Genomic DNA, 24856 nt, shown 5'->3' with positions numbered 1-24856 from the left:
TAGACAAGGATCAACAAAGTCAGTTCTCAACCAAGTCGGAAACCTCATTTACCTTTGTTTCATTGATCTTGCCACTGTAAATGATCCTTTTAGTTAATATTCAAGCCAATTTAAATTTACGAAATGGCCAATGCAACGTTTGAGACTTTCAAAAGTTATGCCGTTTACGTATGACGCCATCCAAATCTAATCAGTTCTTACATGACCATTTGGCATTGTATCCAAAGAGTATGGGAAACTTTAGTTTCCCATACTCTTTGATTTTATCGATAAATAAAATGGTAAAAAAATGTTTTTACTCTTTTTCGACGCAGCAGAGGAAAATGGAGTTAGCGTACCCCAGACTCAAAATTTGAGGTTATTTTTGGAAAAAGTGCAGAATTACTATGTTAAGGAAACTGAACTTTCGTTAACAACGCTATTTTTAATTTGACTAGATCCTTCAAGGACCATAATGACTATTTTACAAACATGCCCATATACACGCAAATTGAATCTAATTGACGGATTATTTCATTGATGAAAAATCAAATACTATTTAATGGAATTTTAAATGACTTTAATGGAATTTAAAAAAAAGCCCGAAGTCCCTTGAAAATGGCGCTGAGTTGAAATAAAAATTTGCACCATTGGAACCGCCGTGTCTTTTTTTAAACCCTTTATGACCCCCATGTGAAAAACAAGGACAATCTTTTTTTGCATAGATAGCACTGATTCGTATATTTTTTCTTTTTCTTTTTGTCGCCACCACTAGTGGAGCACTGGAACATCATAAAAAGCTGTTTAAGGGCTCATTTGAAAGCTAATTTTAATATCTGGGTTTTTTTGAGAAATTAAGTTTGATAAAGCCATCATAAAGTGCAATATGGCACCAAAATGGCACTTTGAATACCATTACTGAAATGGAAAGACTGGGTGGTAGAAAAGGTACCATCATAGTCTTCATAGTCCAAAACCTTGATCCTGAGGTTTGAAATCCTCCTTTTGTATACCACTCTTCACAGCCCCCTTAATAAGCTTCATAAACTGTCTTTTGAATAGCTGCTGCAATATTATAGAGAGATGCCATTCCTCAGTTTGAAGCTCCTGATCTTATTAATGTATGTTTTTGCACGATCGTCTCGATAATGCAATTTAAAGCACCATATGGTATTCTTTTGTGCCAATACTGGAGTTGAAAGGCTGGGAAGTATGAAACGGATACCACGATATTCTCCACAATTCTTAGTGTCCTTCAGTTTTCTAAAGTTCTTTATAAAAAGTTTCACTACATTGGACAGATAGAACAAAATTTAAGAACAAATTCAATTTTCGGAATTTTGATAACAGCCTGGAACCCATCAAGTATGAAAAAGCAAACTTGCTATAAAAAGGCCAAAACTTGTTTACTATATTAAGAGACCTTAGGAAATAAGCGAGCCGTCCGTAATAAACCGTCGAATTAATTTACAATCTCGATTAAAAAGTGTGTTGGATAGGCTATAACAAATAAGTATATGTCAGCTTTTTTGATATTTGTGTATTGGTTTGCCTCTTCTGAAGGATGGCATATTTCCTTTAGAAGAAGCTGGTCATTAAATATTTACCGATCCTTTTTTGGAATTAATTAAAAAAAACTTTTTCCATAAAAAAAAGTTTTTAAAAAAAAAGTAAAGAACTCCATTAAACGAAAAATGAACAAAAATAGAACCAAATAATCCACCAAGCATACAACTTTCACAAATCAGTATCAATAAATAAATGAAACCCATAACGAACAGAAATTAAAATAATTACACAGTCAAACTCAAAACGAGCTGAAATTGATATAAGTAGGGTTCAAAACCTCTATGCTTTCTAAAAGCCAGAATATAATTTGTACTTTACTGAAAAAAGGTCGTGTAAACGTTTCCACTTTTATAACTTTAAGAAATCAAAAATCAATTATGATTGTAAGGAATAAATATCAGCATTTGTATATTAAACTGACAATGCACATTCATTTGAGTTTTTCAGTAAATTAAAATTATAATCTGGCTTTTAGAAAGCATAGGGGTTCTGAACCCTAATCATATTAATTTCTGTTCGTTTTGAGTTTGACTCTGTATTTATTTTAATTTCAGTTCTATTTGGGTTTCATTTATTTATTGATACTGATTTGTGGAAGTTGTATGCTTTGTAGATTATTTGATGCTATTTTTGTTCATTTTTTGTTTAATGAAGTTCTTTACTAAAAAAAAAAAAAACTTATTTTGTGGAAAAAGTTTTTTTTTTAATTAATTTCTGTTCATTTTATATTGACAGTCTTTTTCAGGGAAAAAGGAAATAATATTTTGAATATTTCCGGTTTTACTTCAAGAATTTGTAGTTTGGTCTGCTATTTATATGCCGAAGAAACTTTTGCAGCAATTTTTGACAACATAAACTCCTTTGAAAATCATGACACAAATAGTAGTGTTCAATTTAGTCATATACATCCTCTAGTTGACCTGACAAATAAAAGTTAATACCATTCCCAAGAAATTGTATCTATGCTCTTTTATAACGTGGATACAATTACACTTGTTTAATTTAGTAAAATTTTAAGAGCAGAAGTAGTAATAAAAGTAGCCCCGAAAATTTGAACTTAATACCCTTAGTTGTTCTTGGTATATTGCTGAGATGTCTTATTGGCAACCAGCATACAAACAATGTGTTTTGATTTAATTTTAAAGCAACATTTAGTTTTTAAGTATAATGGGCAAATTGCATATCTGTGGGGGTTTGACCTATCCAATAACCCTGGAGATATAGTTACTTGACTTTTCAGCTATGCTGAACAAAAGGGCTGTCTTAAAATTTTGATTGGAAGGGTCTGAAAAATTATGAGCTAAAGAAGAGGGCTGATTGCTCTCCAATCACTTTTGATTCTTAAGAGGGCACTAGAACTTTTAATTTTCAATGAAATTAGCTCCTTTAAAATATCAATGATATTACTAGCTATGATGGAGCATCGCTGCTTATGTCCTTTTATGTCCTATAGTGCTTATATGCCCTTTTAATATCAGCATGCATATACGTTTTTCGTTTAATTGAAACTCCTCCTAAACGTCCCCTAAAAGTTTCAACTTAAACTTTCTACCATTAGTGTCGTTAGTTACAGTAACCGTAGAAGCAGCATTAAATGAATACACACAGTGTCTTCTGGCTAGCTCAAAATCCACAACCTATGAAGGTATGAAGGTGCAATTTTCAGAGAATATTTCTATTGTACGGATGACAACCTGCCATCCGTATGCAGGTTGTCAAAAGGGCATATCAGCAATATCTTAGGAACAGTTTCGTGTGTGAATTTAAAACTTACAACGCTTATTGTGGGGGTGCTGAAGTAACAAAAAGGCATTATTTCTATCACAATACTATTGCGTTTGCTCTTTCAACTACGGCTATTATCACTATCATTAAAATAAACTATAATCCTGCTGCCGGTATAATATTTACTGATGCTGCTGCTACAACTTATAAGCCTAAGGGTATTAAAGCGAAAATTTTGGGCAATATTGTAACTGTATTGAAATAAATCAAAACACACTATGCCCATATAGGTTGTCAAGAGGACGTATCAGCAATGCTTCAGGGCCGGTTGATGGTATCAAGTTAAAAATTTTATCGTGTGTTGAAGGGGATGTTGAAAAAAAGGTGCTATTTGCATACTGCTACTACTGCTACTACAACTATTGATACGCATAATTATTGAAACTTTCAACAATGCTGAAAAAATTGATGTCTCAAAACTTTGTTTGGATTTTTGTTATGGGAAATGATGGGCGTGTGTGTGTGTGTGAGGGGGGGGTTCTCTCAAATCACTTTGACTCTTAAAAAGGGTACTATAACTTCCAATTTAAAATCAAATGAGACCCATCTGAATTTAATACGACCACCCATTCCATAAAAACCTTATATACCCCCGGGGCACAATTCAAAGCCCTTGCCGCAGAGCTCTGGGGGGTTGTTCAAACCCCGGAAGCTTTGTTATATGTTACTTGGACTATTTTAAACAAAATTTAAATCGCACAATTTCAATCAGATGCATTTGGTGAAAAGAGGAGTAGTTGGGAGGGGGGTGCTGCTTGACCACCATCACTATTGACTCTTAAAAGGGAATAAGAACTTCCACTTACAGCCTAATGAGCCACCTCTAAAGCTTATACAACCATCCCCTCCATAAGAACCAGGGGCATAACTTACAGCCCTTGCCCTCAGGCTCTGGTGGTTTGTATAAGCCTCAAAAGCCTTGTTATATGATATTTGGGCTATTTTTAATATAAGAACTGTCTCAAAATATCTATTGGATACATTTCAGGAAAACACGACTTTTTTTTGTTTGTGTGTGTGTGTGGGGGGGGGGGCTGCACTTTGATCACTTTGACTTTTAAAAAGGGCACTAGAATTTATGATTACCAATCCGATGAGTCCCCTCCAAACCATATAAGACGATCCTTTTTATAAGAAACTTATATACACCAAGGGCGTAAAATATAACGTTTTCCCTGAGAGCTGTAGGGGGGGGGGGGTGTATTACTCACAGACATAATTTCCGAAACCTTCATTTACGATAAATAAAATTGTTATCTCCAAGTTTTGATTGGAGGTATTAAGGTAAGTGCTGAGCATGGAGGGGGTTGGGCTGTTTGATCTTAAATCACTTTGACTCTCAATAGTGTACTATAACTTCCAATTTCAAATCAAACAAGCCCCATCTGATGTTTATACGACCGCCCATTCAATAAACACCTTATATGCCCTCATAAATAACTTATAAGCCTATCACCAGGGCGCTGGGGGGTTGGATCATCCCTAGAGACATTATTATATGCTCTTTGGACTATTTTTAAAAATCGCTATCTCATAATTTGAGTCAGATTGTTTTGGTGAAAGAAAGGGTTGTAGGAGTGGGGGGGGGGGCCTAAATGTTGTCCATCACTTTTGACGCTTAAAAAGGAACAAGAACTTTCATTTTTCAACCAAATGAGCCCCTTCTAAAGATAAACAACCATCCCTTCCATAAAAACCTTGAATACCCCCTGGGCATAACTGACAACCCTTACCCCTAATCTCTGGGAAAATCCTTGTTATATGATACTAAATAAAAACAAACTTTTTCCACAAAATAAGTTTTTCAAAGAAAAGTAAAGAACTCCATTAAAACAAAAAATGAGCAAAAATGAAATCAAATAATCTACCAAGCGTGAAACTACCACAAATCAGCATCAATAAATAAGTGAAACCCAAAACGAACAGAAATTACAATAAATAACCGAGTCAAACTCAAAACGAGCAGAAATTAGCACAAGTTGGGCTCAAAACCCCTATGCCTTCCCAAGGCCAGAACATAATTTGCACTTTACTGAAAAAATATAAATGTTTTTAGTTTTATAATTTTAATAAATCAAATAATATTGACATTTTGATTACTAAATATCAGTATATGTAAATTAAACTGGCAATGCACATTCATTTGTATTTTTTTTTCAGTAAATTGCAAATTATGCTTTGGCCTTTGGAAGGCATAGGGGTTTTGAGCCCAACTTATGTTAATTTCTGCTCCTTTTGAGTTTGAGTCGGTTATTTATTGTAATTTCTGTTCGTTTTGAGTATCATTTATTTATCGATGCTGATTTGTGGTATTTTTTTTAATGGAGTTCTTTACTTTTCTTTGAAAAACTTATTTTGTGGAAAAAGTTTTTTTTAATTAATTTCTGTTCGTTTTATATTGACATAGTCTTTTCAGAGAAATAGAAAATAATACTTTAAATCTTTTCGTTTTTTAAGAATTTGTAGTTTGGCCTGCTTTATGTATGCTGGAAAAAAAACTTCAGCAATTTTTAACAACATACACCCTCTTAAAAATCTGGACACAAATAGTAGTGTTTAATTTAGTTTCATATAGGAGACCTGAAATGGAAAACTTGATACCATTCGCAAAAAAATTTGTTTACTTTCTTTGATAGCTTGGATACACTTACGCTATTTTGATTTGGTTACATTTTAAGAGTAGAAGCAGCCTCGAAAGTTTGAACATAATACCCTCAGTCGTTCTTGGGATACTGCTGAGAGGCCTTATTGGGAATTAGCATTAAACACAGTGCATTTTGATTTAATCTTATGACAACATTTAGTTTTTAAACATAAAGTCAAATAGGAGGGTGGGCGTGGGAGGGGGGTTAGTTTCCCTCCAATCACTTTCGACTATTAACAAGGGCATCAGCCCTTTCTATTTTCAATCGAATGAGCCCTTTCGAAGTTCCTACGTTATCAACTACGAAATCAACTACGTTAAACAAATTGGCCATCTCAAAATTATGATTGGATGTGTCTGGGAAAATGGTAGGCGTGAGTGGGGCGTTAGTCTTTCTCCAATCACTTTCAACTATTAAAAAGGGTACTAGCCCTTTGAATTTCTAATCAAATGAGCCCTTTTTGAAGTTTCTACGACAACGCTTTCTGTAAAAACCTTATACGCCCCCAGGGAATAAATTACAACCTTAGCCCTGGGGGCTGTGGAGGGAGAGTCATCCTCAAAGACATAATTTTCAGACTTTTTAACTATGTAGAACAAAATGCATATCTCAAAACTTTTATTGGATGTGTTTGGGGAAATGGTGGGTGTGAGAGGGGGGTTAGTTGCCCCCAATCACTTTCGACTATTAAAAAGGGCACTAGCCCTTTCAATTTCCAATCGAACAAGCCCTTTTTGAAGTTTCTACGACAACACCTTCTACAAAAACCTTATATCCTCCCCCCCCCAGGGCATAACTTACAACCCTTGCCCTGAGGACTGTGGGGGTAATGTCATCCTCAAAGACATAATTTAGGAAAATTCAACTATGTTGAAAAAAATGGCTATTTCAAAATTTTGATTGAATGTGTTTGGAGAAATGATGGCATGGAAGGGGTGTTAGTTGCCCTCCAATCACTTTCGACTATTAAAAAGGGCACTACCCCTTTCAATTTCTAATGGAGTGAGCCCGTATTGAAGTTTTCACGGCAACTCCTTCGATACGAAGTGCCTTGGTCTAAAAGAAAGAAAAAAAAATACATTGTGCCCACATCGTTCTTTACTTAAGCAACGCTATTGCGCTGCCTATGATTCTGGAAGTGCAAAATCTTTACGGGATTGCGGCAGAAAAATTGCAATAGTAATAACGCAATTTTTCCGCAAAGGATATTAACTAAATATCTTAAAGTCTTTTAATATTCCTCAGGTTTTTAAGATATTTATATATTTTGTATAAGATAATATTTTATAAGTAATTCATTATGCCCTGTTTTGATAGAAACTTAGGTTAACTTCCATAGTCTCTTTGTCAAAGTTGTACAAAGATCTTTTGTAAGGTTATTGTGTTAATTTTAAAATATAAAAATGAACCAAGATTAACTTCTTCAGAACAAAGTTTTTCAGACGAAAGTAAAGAGAGAACTTGCGAATTCTTGCTTGAAATTTCTGCATAATCAAGATTGCAGAGTTCATTGATTCCGTGGCCGATGAAAGACGATTGCGAGCTCTAAATTAGGCTTTTATTTTTTGCAGGCTATTTAAGCATCTTCTTCTCAGAATTCTCTTTTGTAAAAGAAGTTTTGTGTTTTCAGTAAACGGGGCTAGTTTTTCAGAATTCTAAAAATAACACGAGACAGTTTATTTTAAAAAATTTAAATACTTGTTGCATATTCAACAAAGCAATAATTTTTGTTTGTTTTAAATTTCAATTCCGCTCATTATTTTCATCAGAAAAACTTTTTTAATTAATCAGTAATGAAAACACAAGCATTTTTTGTCCATTAATAACATAAATATCAATATGAATAAATAACAGTTTTGAGCCAATTCGCTTTGCCCATGCTTCGTGTGAGTCAAAATTTTTCTTAGAGTCGTCTATTTCTACAGTTGGCATTAAACTTAGCATATTCATCAATAAAATAATAAAAATCAACGTCATATCGGACTCATTAATGACTCTTCCCATACCTTAAACTATATACTACCATTGAGCGTATGCAGGGGCGTCACTAGTCTTTTTCCTTTGGGGGGGGGGGGTCTAAAATTTGCCGACGAATTCGGGTTGTTGCTGACGACAAATGACATTTGTACTTCATTTTCTATGTGTTAAAATAATGTTTATTAGTAGCGGAAAACTGTCATATATTGTGGAGAAAAACTCAGGTATAAAAGTAAAATCAAGACAAAGAAAATAAGCTAAAGTTTAAATCTTCTCGGCTTTTCAACTTTCCACTCTTCTACAAGTAGGTTGAGGTTAATTTTTTCCAGCAGATCTTATTCTTACATCATGATTATGAGATGGCCAAGTCGATCGTTTCCAATAGTTGATCTCAGTCTGTTCTAGACGGTTTTAATCCTGCTAAACATTTGCTACTTCGGCCGATGTCACTGGAATAGTTTTTGCAAAAGTGAATGGTCTGTAAACTAAACGCAACCCTTGTGCGCTCTTTTTCGCTAGAAAGAACAACCCGGCAAACTCAATGACGCTTCCAGTGCTTTTGCAAATATCTGCAAAAAGTTATATTTCCGATTGGAACGCTTGAACAGGCATTTCCGTTATATAAAACGTAGCACAGAAAGAATGGTACTGTGAAGGATTAAGGTCTGCCAGACAGTCGAATACAAGAAGGACCAGCTCTTTGGTCCCTTTATATGCAAACGCTAAATCATCGCCAACTACTGCTTAAACTTTCTTGAACTCCATTATGCAAAACGTGGAAAGGGTCATTGGCAAAACTTCGATTATCCTCTCTCCATCAATGAATCTTCTAAGAGGCCCCCGCTTACGATAAAATCGTATGTGCCCACCCTTTTGCCACGAGAGGAACTCTAGATCTGACATGCTGTTTTTATCAGATCCATTTTCTCCCAAAATTAATCTTTTGGCTATGCTAACCGATGATATAATTTGACATGTGAGTTCACTATCGTTGCTCATAGACTCTTTGATGACAGCTATCGTGGCTTTCATTATGCGACACGTGCCGACGATATCCAGCTCCACAGCTTGGAGTTCACGAATCAGAGAGTTCGTTCATGAAAGCAATGCCCTCATAAACATCAGTTGTGCAATAAATTCAAAACGAGTAAGGGCACAGAGAAGCCCGTTGGAGTTCAATTTGGTGTCGGCATCAAGGGTATCTGAATTTGCTATTTTCCTTATCAGTGCAACAATTGTCAGAATAACACTCCATAGAGCTTCAAGTGACTCTGATCTGGAAGACCGCCTTGTTTCTGAAAGTCTCTTAAGATAGAACTTGCTTTCAACATCTTCTACACTCTTGCAAAACAAATTGAAGCGCTTGCCCCCCCCCCCTGTGAAAAGGCTATAGATTTGTTGTAAAACACCAAACTTATTGCGCTTCAAGGAGCTTGATTTACAATAGTGCTCAGAAATAATGTTCTCTGTGCGGGCTAGGCATCTGAGGTATTAAATATATATTCCTAACTTAATGGAAATGTGATTTCGTGCTCCCTAGAAGTGCCCACTCATGTTACTTGCAAAACCGTAGCACTGAAATGACAGTTTTTCTTCATTGATACGAGCCTTCCGCGGAGTTCGTTGAAATTCTTCTACAATAATGAATCCTTTCTTCAACTCAGGATCTAAAACAGCGAGTAAACGCTCTTTAGGGGCTCCCTCTCTATCCGTGTATTGCACACTTATAGCTAAACGCTCTTCATGGCTGACAGCGGATGTTTTGTCTGCAAAGATACTAAGGAAGTCAGCTTCATTAACTTTTGCTACGATTTTTTGAACTTGCTCTGTTCCATCAATCACAGTTAAATCATTTGGGCTACTTCCCGACAGATAGCTGTTGACATTCAGCTTGTTCTGGATTTTCATCCAATGGCCCATTTCGATGTTGTGTCTCGAAAAAGATTGGCAAGTTCAAAGTAATATCCCCCTGTCATGATTCTTCCCACGAAATGTCAGCCCTTGTTTACCTAGTGGTGGTAACATATAGCAACATGTATATAATGCGACTCCCTCTTTCCCTTTTCTTTTTCTGACTTTATATCTTTCATTAGTTTCTCCTTGCTAACTAAGCTTGGCAATAATTTATCTCTCTCTACAATACAAATAAGATCACAAACAGAAGCTTTGTGGCCATTTGGTTGGAAGTGAGTTACACGAATTCGAGCTTTGTCACCCTTGCTTCGTATTTTGTGCCAGTTTCTAGTTCCTATTATAAATGAAGAATCTTTGGTCCTGTATTCGCACCCAGAAAACGACAAGTCGTTTTCTAGGTAGCCAATTGGTTTCTTTCAACTTTGCCCGGATCGAGCAATCCATTTTGTCGTCTGTACCCAACGGAAGTCTTTTATGACATAATAACGGACCTACAAAATATTAAGGTTTGTAGGGCTTCGCCCGATAAGTAATGTTCTAGGGGCCAATTGTTTTTTTTACAACTTCTCGCAAATGAAGCAGTAAATTTCGTAGTCCTTCGTCCGACGGAAGTCTTTAATGACATTAGATTTGGAACGACAAAACGCCAAGTTTTGTACGGCTCCGCTCGAAAAGTCGTTTTCTAGAGGGGATGGGGGGAGGGGGTAATTGGTTTCTTTCGACTTTGCGCAGACAAAGCAGTAAACTTTGTTATTTTTCGCCCGACGGAGGTCTTTTATGACATTACATTGGACCGACAAAATACCAAGTTACGTAGGGCTCCGTTTGATCCGTTGTCTTTTAGGGGGTCATTTGGTTTCTGCCGATTTCATGCACATGAAGTAGTAAGTTTAGTCGGGCTTCGCCCAACGAAAACCCTTCCAGAAAATTCACATCGCACCGAATCCTTTCTGAGGACCTTGGGGGGAAGTCCCCCATCCCCCCTTAGTGACGCCCCTGAGCATATGCACCCTAAAAGCTGACGCGAGAAAGCTCTAATATTTTTTAACTTGTGCAATAATAAATCCAAAAAGTCTAGCACCAAATATCGTTTCTTTACGCATTTAAACATTTATTCTCTTCCCAGCAGTGATGGTATGGGTGATAAAATTCTACCAAATTCAGTATTCAATACATTTTCCTCCGACCTGTACATCTTTACAACTTTTTCTTTAAGTCGAAAACTCGGTACAATTTTTCCAAACTGGTACAAATTCAGTACATTTGCAACAATGGTGGTTATGTGTTATATAATACACACTCGAGAAGTGAAGTTTCGTGAATGCTAATGAAATAAAACAAAATATGATGAAAATGAAAATACAATACTTTAGTAACAAAATTATGAAAAATACAACAAAGAAATATGGAAGAGGAGTTACCCAGAGTGCATTATATTAAACACGCAACCTAACCTAACCTAACCAAACTACCAACTAAATATTTATTAAAATATAGCTATAATGCAGTTTCCGACCGAGCCGAAACTAATTGTCTGGTGTAAATACCCTGAAAACTGGGTATTGCCTCATGTTCGCGATACAAGGTCTCGAGTGTGTATTATATACCATATAAGCACCCAAAATTCAGCAATTTTTTTCGATAGCCGGAATTAGGACTCACTATTCATTGTTACAAAAATAATGGTGTCTCGCGACTTGTCTTTCTCTTCTTAGTGACTTTGAAGGGACTCTTTGGGCTCTGTGTAAACGTAAGTTTCCAATTGTTCGTTTCAAGAAATTGAGAACACATTTAAAACTCTAAGAATGAGGCCCATTTAGTTCCATCCTTAAGATAGGCCTGTTTAATTATACTTAAGATTTGACCTATTAATAATGCATAAATAGATAAAGGTGCAGATTACCTGCCCTGGTTGTTAATTTTGTAGAGAGTACTGTTCGAAGGAAGATGCGCGTGTTGCGCGAAGCGCAACACGCGCTAAAATGTTTAGTGTCTGGTACTTCTTTTCCAGAAAAAGTACATTTTTCGAGTTTTGTTAGGTACAAATTAAAACTTTGACACAGCAGCACTGCTTCCTGGGGACAGAGGTTTGTGAGGTAATGAATTTGGAACAAGATATTCCCAAAAGACCTGACAACATACACCAAGAGCTGATAATTATTCGCCTCTTTTAAAAAATACAATAAAATCAGTTTTAATGAACAAAACCGCATCTTTAAATGCGCAAATGGTGGTCCAATTACTCAGAAATTGACAAACGGAGCGACTAAAGTTTAAATATAAAAGCGGTATCAGATATTGGAGATAACTGCCACCTAAGTAATCGACATGGGACTAGTCAGGTGACAAGTGTTCAGCATCAAGGAGGCTTTGATTACATTTAACTTTACTTTGAAGGAAGGATTTAGAATTGTATCTTTAATCATTTTAAATTTTCCTAAATAGAAAAAAAAGCTGTTAGTAAATTATGAGCAATTGCGCAATAGGCATAAACGCTTAATATTTTTTTACTGAAAACCGCCTACAGTTTTGGAATCTCCAAAAATCCCCCAACGCTTTGTCTCTTTTACCTCACTTTTTAATTTTGGGATTAGGAACAATAGCTTCAAGCTGTTGAAAATATTTTCAAAAAAATATAATAAAACGGCATTCTACCCAATGTAATGCTATTAATTAGGTGTTTGTATATTTAGGAACGGGATTTGGTATGGAGGATATAGCTTTCAAATGAACAATTCTCTGTTTTTTAAGTAAGTTACTTGGAGACATGCTCTGATTTGCTTGAACTTTTGAAAAGAACCATTTGAAAAGCCCTGCTTTTCTGGCTGATGTCTAAAGTGTGTCATGTCTTGAAGGAAAGATTTCGGCTCCCTAACGGGCAAGTTTGGTGTCTACAATCCACAGAAGAGAGAATATAAAGTATTGAAAAAGGCTATACTGTCCGTTAAAATTAAGTGAAACACACTTAAAACCACACAATATCCATACTCCGCCTTCGCGCGTGCGCGATTCTGATATACACATCACGTGATTCCTATGGAGAAACCTGTTTTCTGATGTCTTAAATTCACGTATTCAGTATCGAACTATCGACAAGGGCTATACTCTCTGTTAAAAACAAGTGAAACACATTTAAAACCACATAATATCCTTACTCCGCCTTCGCGCACGCGCGATTCTGATGTACACATTAAGTTATGACTATGGAAAAACCTGTTTTCGATGTCTTAAATTCACGTATTCAGTATCTAACTATCGAAAAAGGCTATACTCTCCGTTAAAAAGAGTGAAAAACACTTAAAACCACACAATATCCATACTCCGCCTTCGCGCATGTGCGATTCTGATGTACACATCATGTGATGCCTATGGAAAAACCTGTTTTTCGATGTCTTAAATTCACATATTCAGTATCGAACTATCGACAAAGGCTATCCTCTCCGTTAAAAAAAAGTGAAACACATTTAAAACCACACAATATCCATACTCCGCCTTCGCGCATGCGCGATTCTGATGTACAGATCACGTTATGCCTATCTAAAAACCTGTTTTTCGATGTCTTAAATTCACGTATTTAGTATCGAACTATCGACAAAGGCTATACTCTCCGTTAAAATAAAGTGTAATACTTTTAAAACTACACAATATCCATACTCCGCCTTCGCGCATGTGCGATTCTGATGTACACGTCACGTTATGCATATAGAAAAACCTGTTTTTTGGTGTCTAAAATTCACGACTCTTAAATTCACGAATAGCAGCTTAACTAAGGTTCTGACGTATTTGCTCAGTCCCTAATACGCGTGGTATGAAATGTGTATCATATTTGGGAAAAGAAGACGCTACAGTCTACAGTGCTACAAACTGACATAACTCATACAGGGAAAAGTCATTTTTTTAAACCGTTACAAGACTATTGTTGTTATTCATAGCTCGCTTTTGTTATAATACAGTTGATAATAATTAGAATCAAATTGCATTTATTGAAGCAAGATTAAGAGAACCAATAGTTGACATAATATTACTTGAAAATTGATAAGTTCAATTGCTGTTGATCAATTCGAGAGAGAAAAAAAAATCACTTCACATCTCTGACAAAAACTTTTTCCAATTTGTACAAATTGCCTTGACATCTCTTCTTTTTTATTTTTAAGTCACTTTTCCAGTCTCAAATTTACACATGGTTTTCTGGAATTTACACATGATTTTATGATGTGTTTTTGGTGCTTCATGGGCACAATGGGAGACTAATCGACCACTAAAAGTGCAAGGATTTTTTTATCAACACAGCACAAAAATGTGGGGTTTTCACTTGGCTGGTTCATTGGTGTTTTGTCCTTAAAACACCTAACGGAAACACAGTTTAACAGCATTAATAGAGATAATATCCAATTTTGCCATGAGGTAATCCTAAAAAAGAGCTACTAACTTGAACGCCTTGATTCTTGGAATTCACAATAAATGGTAAAAAAAACCAGTCAAACGTATTCTAGAAATGGTTATGGGCATTGTATTGTACAAACCTAAGGGGGTAAAAAAAGATGTATCAGTGCAATGTCACGGCTTAGTATGATAACTTTGTTCTCCTAATTGACGCTAGATGGCTGCAAAACTCCTTGAAATAATTTTTAGTTTCTTATTTGTCTATGGCTCCTCCGTGTTTTCGGTTTCCCTCCCAAGATTTATAGGGCCTGTTACGTGAGTATATCTTAGGGAAAATCATCCATCCCCATAAACCTATGTTTATATGCTAATTTGTTATACGAAAGTATCCTTTTACTTCCATCCTTCTCTTATCCAAGTCTCATTCAACTTGAAGAAGAGCTCTAGTTCAACTTTGCCTTAAGACCAAAATAAACCTAGGCAGAGAAATACACTTATCTGTTAGAAAAACTGTTATTTTCATAAGGATAGGAGGTGAACATGAACTCGACTGTTGCCTTCGCAATAGTGGGACTTTATTCATTATAAGTTTACCAACTACTACTTTTTTTGTTAATTTTCGTTCTTTTGCTGGAACAAAAACTAGACCCACTCTATTATTAATAGTCAGCTGAAAAAGCGAAAATGTCATGCAAAAACTTATTTTATTGATTTTCTGTTAAAAAGCACTTTTCTAGTACCCTAATACTTCTAAAAGCGCACGGCTGCAAAAAGGTTTTCTTCTTCGATGCGAACTATCTTCGTATTGCTTTATGTCTGCATTCGGAGAGCTAATAAGAGCTGGTGGAATAGATTTCTAATAGCCCAAAACCGTAAGAGGAGCTTAGTGGCTACAAAAATTTCTGCATGGCTTGAAAATCATAAGTTATTATATGTAGCAAGTACATGGTGGATGTTAGTTGAAGCTCTGATTCTTTGGGCCCTGATACAGTGGAAACAATTCCTTTTCTTTTTTACCAGCGCTTTAAGCAGGGGCTTCGGGTGGTGAAAAAGAATACACTTTAAAATTTGATTTATGTTCGTGACCCATCAATGAAGACAAACTTGTTTTTTCTGCATTCTTTTCTTTAGAGTATATACTTTTTAAAGTTTCTTCTGAAGTGTTTTACCAAGTCAATGTCAATAGCTTTTTCGTCTCCTAGTTCTATACAATTAGCTGCTGTTACCTATCATGACATTGGTAAAGTAAAATTACAGTTTAGTATCATTTAGTATTTGAAAAGTTTGCAAAATTTGACTGTCCAACAGCAGAAGTGCACATATCGTAATTCGCTGGGGCTTTGCTGAGCGTTATAAACAGAGGAGTAAACAAATAACTTTTAACAGGTGTAGGCAAGTAAACTAAAGTTTGGACTAAGAATTTACACTATCAAGAAATAATGGTGCCTTTACACTAATGTTGTCACTATTTCCATATCTGCTTTGGAAATATGAAGAGAAAACGAAAGCATGCAAAACAAAACTCAATATTGATGGAGTATTTTTGATGACATGCCAGTTGTTGGTCAAAATAACCTGAAAGTGTTTTTGACTTCATTATGTTACTGAAGAAGTCCCTTATGGGGAAAAACGTGGTGTTTGAAGAGCAGTGGAAATTTTGGCTCAATCTACGAAGTATACTTTATTCAAGGGCCAGTACATGAAAAGGTTCTCTGAACGGAACAATCTAAAATGAAAAGTTCGTAACAGGCTGCTAACCAACACAGTTCAGGATTGAATGTATTCACAACAATATATTCCAAGAACAAGCGATCAACCGGTTTTATGGAATAGATAGATAGATAGATAATTTATTCAGCTGCTAGGCCATACACAAACATTACAATGATTATATAAGACAACAGCAAGCATACACTTAAATAAATGGATAACTACTAACAACAAACAAAAAACAAAAACCTTAAACCCATTATTTACATCTCTTTAAATCCTCTTTTATAAATCCAGTCACTATAATCGTCTCCCGGAATGAAGATTTAAGGATCCCAGGAAAAAACACTTCCACATCACCTAAATACTTCAATCTCAAATCTGAAAGCCCCTGGCACACCGTCCAAAAATGGAGCAAATTTTCTTCCTCCATACCACATAAAGAGCAAGTACAATATTAGTAAAACTATCCTCGTCTCTTCAAAATTGGGAAATGACATCCAAGAAACACTATGAAAGTGTTATTGCAGGCCCAGAAGAACAATTAGAATGTTGTTTTATGAATAACTTTAATTCATGGGTATTAAAAATTTTAAAATTCTTTGTTAATATCGCACAGATCATTCAGTAAAACGCAGCCAAAGGCCGTTCGAAAAATTAGGAGGAACTATATCTAGGTAGCTTCAGTGCAGCAGCTAGACTACGAAACAAAGTTAGTCAGACATGCCTTTAGAAGCGAAAAGTTATATTCGATTCGAAACGCTTCTGTTTTTGTATCATCTTATTTCCTTTTGAGCCAAAATGTGTATTTTCTCGCCTCTTTTGTTACTCTCTCATCGTCTGGTTATTGGCAACTCTGGCCGGATTGGCAACGAAGCCTAGCCTGGAAAAATTATCATTAGAAAAATTATTAGGAAAAATTATTCCTGCTCCTTAGCTTGAACAAATATCTTAATAGGTCTTCCAAAGCTAGTTACAGTAGAAGAAAGTAAGAATGTCTCGCCTTTTATATTACCCATGATGAAGTTATCTTCCTAATAGCCTAGCTAACTATGATAGGCTAGCCTACTATCATTCCTAATCAGAGCTGTTCCTAGGGTTGGTGGTGCCCAGGGCAAAATCAATCACAGTCCCCATCCAAATCAAATATAAGCAAAAAAGCCAAATCAAAGGGGAGAATTTGATCAAAATGGGTACCCCCAGCCACAGCACTAGGGTGTTGTTTAGGGGTGGCAAGAGGGGACAGTTGCCCCTCCAATAATGCAGAGAAATAATTATTATAAATTCCATGCCCTTTGACTATCTGGTTATGGATTCCTCTTGCCCCCCAATGGTAAATATTCACCAAATCATATTATTGACTTACAAATAGGCTAATATGAATATACCACTTGATGCCTTTTTTTATGCTCTTTCCAAATATAATAGGCTACTGTAATCATATTTGTTGGAAATGAATTTTTCCCCACCCTTATATATACCAATTCAATGCAAATATTTGCACATTAGGGGGTGGGGATAAAGTTTAGACTTACCTCCCATTTACATCAGAAATAAAATATACCCCCTAATGGGCAAATGTATACCCTGAATTTGAATATATAGGGGTGGGGGTAAAATTCATTTCCAACAAAAATGGTTATTATATTTGGAAAGAGCATAAAAGAGGCATGTTTAATTTCTTTGCAAGTCAATAATATGATTTGGTAAATATTTACCAATGAAACTTTCAGGGATGGGTCTACAGGCTAAAGTATGTCATGGGAAGGTATTTTGAAGTAACTACCTCTAGGCTACTCTATGTCCCTCTAGAGGGTCCTGAAAGTTGCCTACATGGCAAAATTGAAATTTTGACAAAACAACATTTTACCTTAGTTTTCATTTGTTATTATTATTATTTATTTCTAACCCATGCTGTACAGAGGTACAATATGTGGAGTATCACAAGGATAAACACATAAAATGCAACACAGATCAATAAAGAAATCAAAGATTACCAGTTACAGAGTAACACATAAAAATTTAAAAGAAACTAAAACAAAAGAGAAATAACATGAAAGGAGAGGGAAAAGAAGAAGAGAGAAGAAAAAAAACTCACAACTTGCAAAATCTAATATGCAGAAATATGGACACAAGCTGTCATTATTATTATCATTATTTGATTTTTACTCACTCTTTACAATACTAAAAAATTTAGAGTGACCAAAGAGAGAAAAACAACTAAACAAATAAAAGAAAAATAACTTACGAATGAAAAAACCTGATAAGGTGATGGTGTGGAGAAAAACAGATAGCCTACAAGCAGTGTTTGAAAGTTTTCTGTGTAGTGCTTCCAGTTTTTCAGTAATATTAGGAACAAGAAAATTATTAATAATTACCCGGTTTTTGGTCCAAGGTGGAAGAAACAACAAAAATTTACAAAATCTAAAATAATTAATCTGGATTCTTTTTAACTCATTTTTCTTAAGAAGGAGAAAAATTCCAGAAGCAAAAAGAATTGAATGGTCACAAAAAGTTGAGTAGAGCTTGTCCAATGCAAGTTTATTATATTTTCCTCTATTGGCAACAATCTTAGCATATCCTAATATAATTTTCATATTAATATCTGAGACTGTGCACTGGCATAAGCTTGGAAGACTATTAGTAATAGAAATACCAAGCCATAAAAGAGAATCTACAAGAGGGATAGTAAAGCCACTACAGTAAAGTACTAGACAGTACTTTAAAGTAGTACTAGAAATGTTATTGAAAGAAAGAAATTTACATTTATCTACATTAAGAGAAAGGCATATGTCTGAAAAAGAAGTGGCAACACAAGAAACCATGTTAGATAAACCAGTTTTAGTCCAGCTTATATGAAGCAGATCATCAGTGTACGCCAGGTATAAAACATCAGAAAAACCAGAGAGATAGGTAGCCAATATCTTTGCCAGAACTCCTGAAATACATAAATTAAATAGGGTTGGAGATAAAACTCCACCTTGCCTTAAACCTCTTTCACTTTAATAATAGATGCTGGCACAGATTTCAGCCAAAGAAAAGAATTAGAGTACCAGTACCAAAGAAGCAAAATAACTGATAGATTGACACCACAACCACAAAGAGCAGAAAAAAGCTGACTATGACATACACTATCAAAAGCATTTGATAGATCTAAAGTACAAAGATATATACTCCTTCCCTTAGAAGAATTTTCAAGGAGCAAAGAAGATAATACACAATGTGAGTGTTGACAACCTACTCTGGGCTTAAATCCAAACTGGTTATCTCTCTCAAGCATATTATTAGTCACAAAAGGTAGTAATACATACTCAAGAACTTTACTAAAAATGCAAGAGACAGTAATAGGTTGGTAAGAAGAGCAAATTACCTTAAATTTTACCTTAAATCGCATCTTCTAGCGACTAAGGTTGCAGGAACCTGTAGATGTCGCCAGGTAGTATTGACAGGAGTTCGTTGCACAATTCATTAATGGATCATCACATCCTACACGTATACAGGACAGTTGAATATCACACACTAATAGACCCTAGTGGTGGATGCAGGCTCATCCCACTGCGTCCTCCATGGCTTGTTCCTCCAGTCATGGTCAACGCCAGTCTTGAAGCTGTTAACTGAAGCTGCGGAAACAGTTGAATCGCTCAGTGAATTCCACAACGGAACAACGCGATTGGTGAAGAAGTTGTATTTCTCACGCTTTCTGCTGAATCTTTGGCGGAGTTTTATGGGGTTACCTCGCGCTCTGCTAGACTGGTCCTGTTCGAGAATGGGCTTGATAACACTGCTGTTCATCAACTTATATGCCAAAATTACGTCCCCCCTTTTTCTACGGTAGGTCAGAGTTTGCAAATCAAGCTTTTCTAGGCGTTGCTCATATGGGATTTGTTGGTTGGCAAATGGGAGCCTAGTTGCTCTTCTCTGGACTTTTTCAAGCAACTCTGCATCGCATTTGAAGTGGGGGTTTGCAACTGCCATCCCAAACTCAAGATGAGGGCGGACAAGGGCTGTGTAAAGCTTCTTAATGACCCTGGGGTGGCGACTAGTCACTGATCGCTTGATTAGGCCTAGGATCTTGTTTGCCTTTGCGGCTTGAGTTCGGCAGTGACTATGGAACTTCAGCTTATTATCTATGATTACCCCGAGATCACGTTCTTCCTCTGCGCTTTGGATGGGTGTTATAGCACCAGTAGAGTCCAACATATGGTAGCTATGGCAAGGGTTGTTCAGTCCAAGATGTAAAACTTTACATTTGCTTGGGTTAAACTCTAGTGTCCAAGTTGAGGCCCATTGGCAGAGGTTTGTTAAGTCTTGTTGCAGGGCATTGCAGTCTTCGTCAGAAGCGGCAGGTCCAAAGAGTTTGGAATCGTCTGCATATAGTTCCAGCAGATTCTGGACAACCTCAGGAGCATCGTTAATGTAGAGGTTGAATAAAGTCGGGCCCAACTTAGTTCCCTGTGGCACACCACTTCTGACATTTACTGGTGCCGAGTACACGAGGTTTCCGTTGTGGTCGTAGACTGCAGCAATCTGGATTCTATCAGACAGAAAGCTATGGATCCACTGGGCTACGTCTACATCAATGTGATATGCTGACAGTTTAATCATCAGGTACCGGTGGGACATTTTATCGAAGGCTTTTGCCTGGTCCAGTAGGAACACGTCTACAGGGGATCCCGATTCGATAACCTCAGTGATTGATTCATAAGCTTGGATCAGGTTCGTTTCAATGGACATTCCTTTTCTAAAGCCATGTTGGCCGCTGTAAAGGAGACCATTCCTTGTCATGTGAGCTATAACGGCATCATTGACAATTCCTTCAATCAGCTTAGCAACGACTGAGGTAAGGCTTATGGGCCGGTAGTTCTCTGGCTGGCTTCTGGAACCTTTCTTAAATATTGGAGTTATTGTTGCTGTACGCCAATCAGGTGGTAGTTTCTTTGTCTTCAAAGACAGATTATACAAGGAGCAGAGCGGTTCGGTGACTATATCAGAGATTTCTTTGAGCAGCCTGGGATGGATGCCGTCTGGTCCTTTGGCTTTGTTAGGGTCCAGCTTTGATAGTCTTTTCTTAACCTCTTCAGTCGTGATGATGAGTTTCGGCATAAGATGTTCGATATGTCTGGGGTCAGGACATGAGGGTTCAGCTGATGTGTCTGAGGAGAAGTTCGAAGCGAAGGTTGTGTTAAGCAAGTTTGCTATAGCTTCTGGGTCTTCCAACTTTTTCCCTTCAGCGTTGAATAAGAATGGTATTGATCGCCTGTTCTTATCTTTCTTGGACACATACCTCCAAAATCGTTTAGGGTTTTCCTTTATACTAAAGGCTATCTTCTCCTCATATTCTGCCATAAAATGCCTAGTTAGATGTCTCAACTTATTCCTGGCTCTGGCATAATGCTCCCAGTGTCGTGTGCATACACACTTCTTGTACTTCGAAAGTGCCTTTTTCTTCCTGTTCATGGCTCTTTTAATGGGTCGATCTATGTGAGGCAGTGTTCTAGGTGCCTTGACAAAAGACGTTGAAGTACAAAGCTGCTCAACATGGAGGACGGCGTTCTTGAAATTTAGCCAGGCTTGCTCTATATCATCACTGTTAGTCACTTGATCCCATGCAACCGCCTGTAGTATTTCCCTGATCCTGCTGTAGTCGGTATACGTTTGTTTGGTGCAGTTGTTTGGTGGTTGACTTATTAGCAAGTCATGGGAAATACAGAGGTGATCGCTAGCGCCAATGGGGGGCAGGTAATCAGTATTCACTAGCAGTCCTGGGTTGTTAGTGATTGTCAAGTCTAGTAGAGATGGTATCTGGTTGTTTTTGTAACGGGTTGGCTGATCAATTAATTGGTACAGATTATTGTTGCCTAAATATTCCACAAACGAGTTAGTTGCAGTTGAACTTTGATGGTAACCTGCTCCATCCACCCACAAAATATCAGGCATATTTAGATCTCCAATTAAAATAATTAAAAATTAAAAATTAAAGGAGAATTTCCCTTCTTTAAAATTGAAGAAACAGTACCACACAAAAAACTCTCTGGTACACTAGAAGTACAAATACACATCTGGAGAAGTAGGTGTGTATGGTCAATAAGGGGGGGGGGGAGGGGAGCAATCTAATAATAGGTGCAATCTAAATATACCATCATTATCAACATTATCTGATTTAAGTTTCTTAATTGCTTCAACAACGGATGAAAGAGAAATGGGAACACAAAGACACTGAGATAGAGGGGTACTAAAAATAACAGAAAGAGAATGAGTATACAAAGAATGCACACGTTAATTAACATTAGAAAAAACAGACGAGTAATGGCCATGCCAAGCAGAGGCAGGAAGACAATCACTACTTGGCACATCACTTCTAATTGACTCAGAATTCAGAACTTTTCACCATTCTCTCTTTGACACTGGAAAATCCATACCACAATAACACATTGACTTAAGATATTTTTTATATTCACTGTGCATCTTATGCTTAAGGTCAGATATGATTCCACAAGGCAGTCTATCACATTCATTCCAGACTTAGCCAAAACTTAGCTTTATTTTTCAAAGTTTTTAAATTAGGATCTAAAGACCAAATAGGTTTTTGCATACCACATCTAACATGTTGTAGTGGCACTGCGACTGCCTTGGCATCTTTTAGACATTTAATTATTTGATTATAATAGCAATCCAGGTCCTGTTTCTTTTTCTTATCAGTTTCATTTTCTCTGGGTTTAGTTCTGAAAATGCAATTCCTATTATTTGAGTTGAATTTTAAGCCATATCAATGTTTTTTTTTCAAAATTTAGGAAATGGATTGGTATATCTTTAAAACCTTATAAATAAGGATTGAGCAAAGATGTGAAGCTGAAAAAATCTTGTTGTAGTTTGTTTCATTTAATTCTGTTTCAAGTCACCTCCACATATTTGTTCCTGCCATGCTTAATGTACTTATTTTGGGTGAGTCATGGTTCTTTGCTTGAACAACACCAGGGAAATATTCCCCTTTATGCACTACTTTCACTAAATCCCCCTCTGCAATATTGTGAAATACTCCTTCTTCTGTATATTGCTCATTTTCTTCTTGTTCTGGGTGAAGAGATGAGTCATCAGTGAAAAACTCATCAGTATCCTCATCATATTACAAAATCTCTTTCACTGCCACTTGCTCAACTGCTTTTGATCTTGGAACTTACTCTTTTTTCCCCATTCTTGCTTTCTCCTCTGCTTCAATCTGTTGTTTAACTAGAGTATCTGTTGATCGACACTTCCTCCTCCTAGTAGCCTGCTTTCTTGGAGTCACTTGGCAAAAGGCCTGAACTGCTCTGGAGTGACAATGAGAAGAGAATGTTATAACTGGGACCATAGTACAATTTCAATGAAGCCTATAGTTTCTACTTCTGTGCATGCATTCTTTCTCTTCAAAACGGGGAAATGATATCTAAGAAATACAGAGAAAGTAGTATTGCAGACCCAATTCAAATCTTGCCTTATAACTAACTTTTACTCATGGGTATTATAAATTCAAAAATTATGTTTTGATGTTGTACAGATCATTTGGCTAAGTGCAGCCAAAGGCTGTTAAAATGGTTAGGAACTGTTAGCACTATTTCTATAAAACTTCAGTCAAGCAGCTATACTACAAAACAAAATTAGTTAGGTTGGAAACAAAAACATAGTTTTTAGCAATTCAAATCTTGTCTTTTAACTAACTTTTATTTATGGGTGTTTTAAATTCAAAAATTAGGTTTTGATGTTGTATAGATCATTTGGTAAAGCGCAGCCAAAGGCTGTTCAAATGGTAAGGAGGCATTAGGACTATTTCCATATAACTTCAGTCAAGCAGCTAAACTACAAAACAAAGTTAGTTAGACATACCTTTGGAAACAAATCAATATATTCAATTTGAAATAGTTTTTTTTTGTAGAATCCTTTTGTCTGATTTAATTCCTTTTGAGTCAAAATGAATATTTTTTGGCATCTTTGGTTACTCTCCCAGCATTGTTTCCAGAACTGAGCAATCTAAAAAGAAAAGTTTATGACAGGCTAACAGCCAAAACTGCTCAGGGCTTAGTGTATTCAGAACAATATATTCCAAAAACAAGTGATCAACCTTTTCTAGGGAATATTAAAACAAATTCTCCCCATCTCTTCAAAACTAGGAAATGATATCCAAGAAACACAAAGAGAGTAGTATTGCAGGCCCAGAAGAACAATTAACATTTTGTTGTACAAATAACTTACATTCATGGGTATTATAGATTTAAGAATATTTTTTTTTAATTCATACAGATCATTTGGTAAAGCACAGCCAAAGGCCATTCAAATGGTCAGAAGGCATTTTTCACAGGATTCTCTACTCTAGATACTCTACAGGATTTTTTCCTTATTTTGCTGGACAATGTGATTTAAGGCATTAGCACTATTTCCAGATAAGTCATGTAGCTGGACTAAAAAATGAATGTTTGGTTTGGAATGCTTCTGTTTTTTTGCTTCATATTTTCTTGTATCTTTTGTTACTCTCCCAGTATTTGTTTATTGGCTACTCTGGCAACACAACCTAGCCTGGAAATATTATTTTATGGGAGAATTTATTCCTCTTCATTTAGTTTAAATAAGAATCTTAATAGGGCTTCCAAAGCTAGTTACAATAGAAGAAGGTAAGAATGTCTTGCCTTTTATTACCCAGGATGAGGTTATCTTCCCAATAGCTAACTATGGAACTATCATTCCTAAATAGAACTGTTCCTGGTGTTGGTGGTCCCCAGGGAAAAAATAATTAAAGTGCCCCCCCCCCCCAACTCAAATATAAGCAAATAAACCAAATCAAAATGAAAAATTTGATCAAAATGGGTTCCCCAGCCACAGCACCTGTATGCTGCTGTAGACTACCCTAGTAGCCCTGACTGCTT

General features: G+C 36.3%; 2 protein-coding genes across 2 annotated transcripts in view; one reads left to right on the top strand and one right to left on the bottom strand.

The window, feature by feature from the left end:
- LOC148941231 (golgin-45) overlaps positions 1 to 166 on the bottom strand; it is a 53400-nt gene extending 53234 nt beyond the window's left edge. Inside the window, exon 1 of the mRNA XM_089104073.1 lies at positions 53 to 166. The gene's annotated coding sequence lies outside the window, so the exon portion shown is untranslated. The remainder of the gene's footprint in view (positions 1 to 52) is intronic.
- Positions 167 to 16821: 16655 nt separating this feature from the next.
- The window catches only part of AP-1sigma (AP-1 complex subunit sigma-2), a 55793-nt gene continuing 47758 nt past the window's right edge, over positions 16822 to 24856 (top strand). The window contains exon 1 of the mRNA XM_089104541.1: positions 16822 to 16950. The gene's annotated coding sequence lies outside the window, so the exon portion shown is untranslated. The remainder of the gene's footprint in view (positions 16951 to 24856) is intronic.

This window comes from Artemia sp. Qi Xiang Cuo, chromosome 18 (genome assembly GCF_049724085.1).
Source record: "Artemia sp. Qi Xiang Cuo chromosome 18, ASM4972408v1, whole genome shotgun sequence".
Taxonomy (NCBI): domain Eukaryota; kingdom Metazoa; phylum Arthropoda; class Branchiopoda; order Anostraca; family Artemiidae; genus Artemia; species Artemia sp. Qi Xiang Cuo.
The sequence above is the reverse complement of the archived record's forward strand: the minus strand, read 5'-3'. Positions and strand labels throughout refer to the sequence as shown.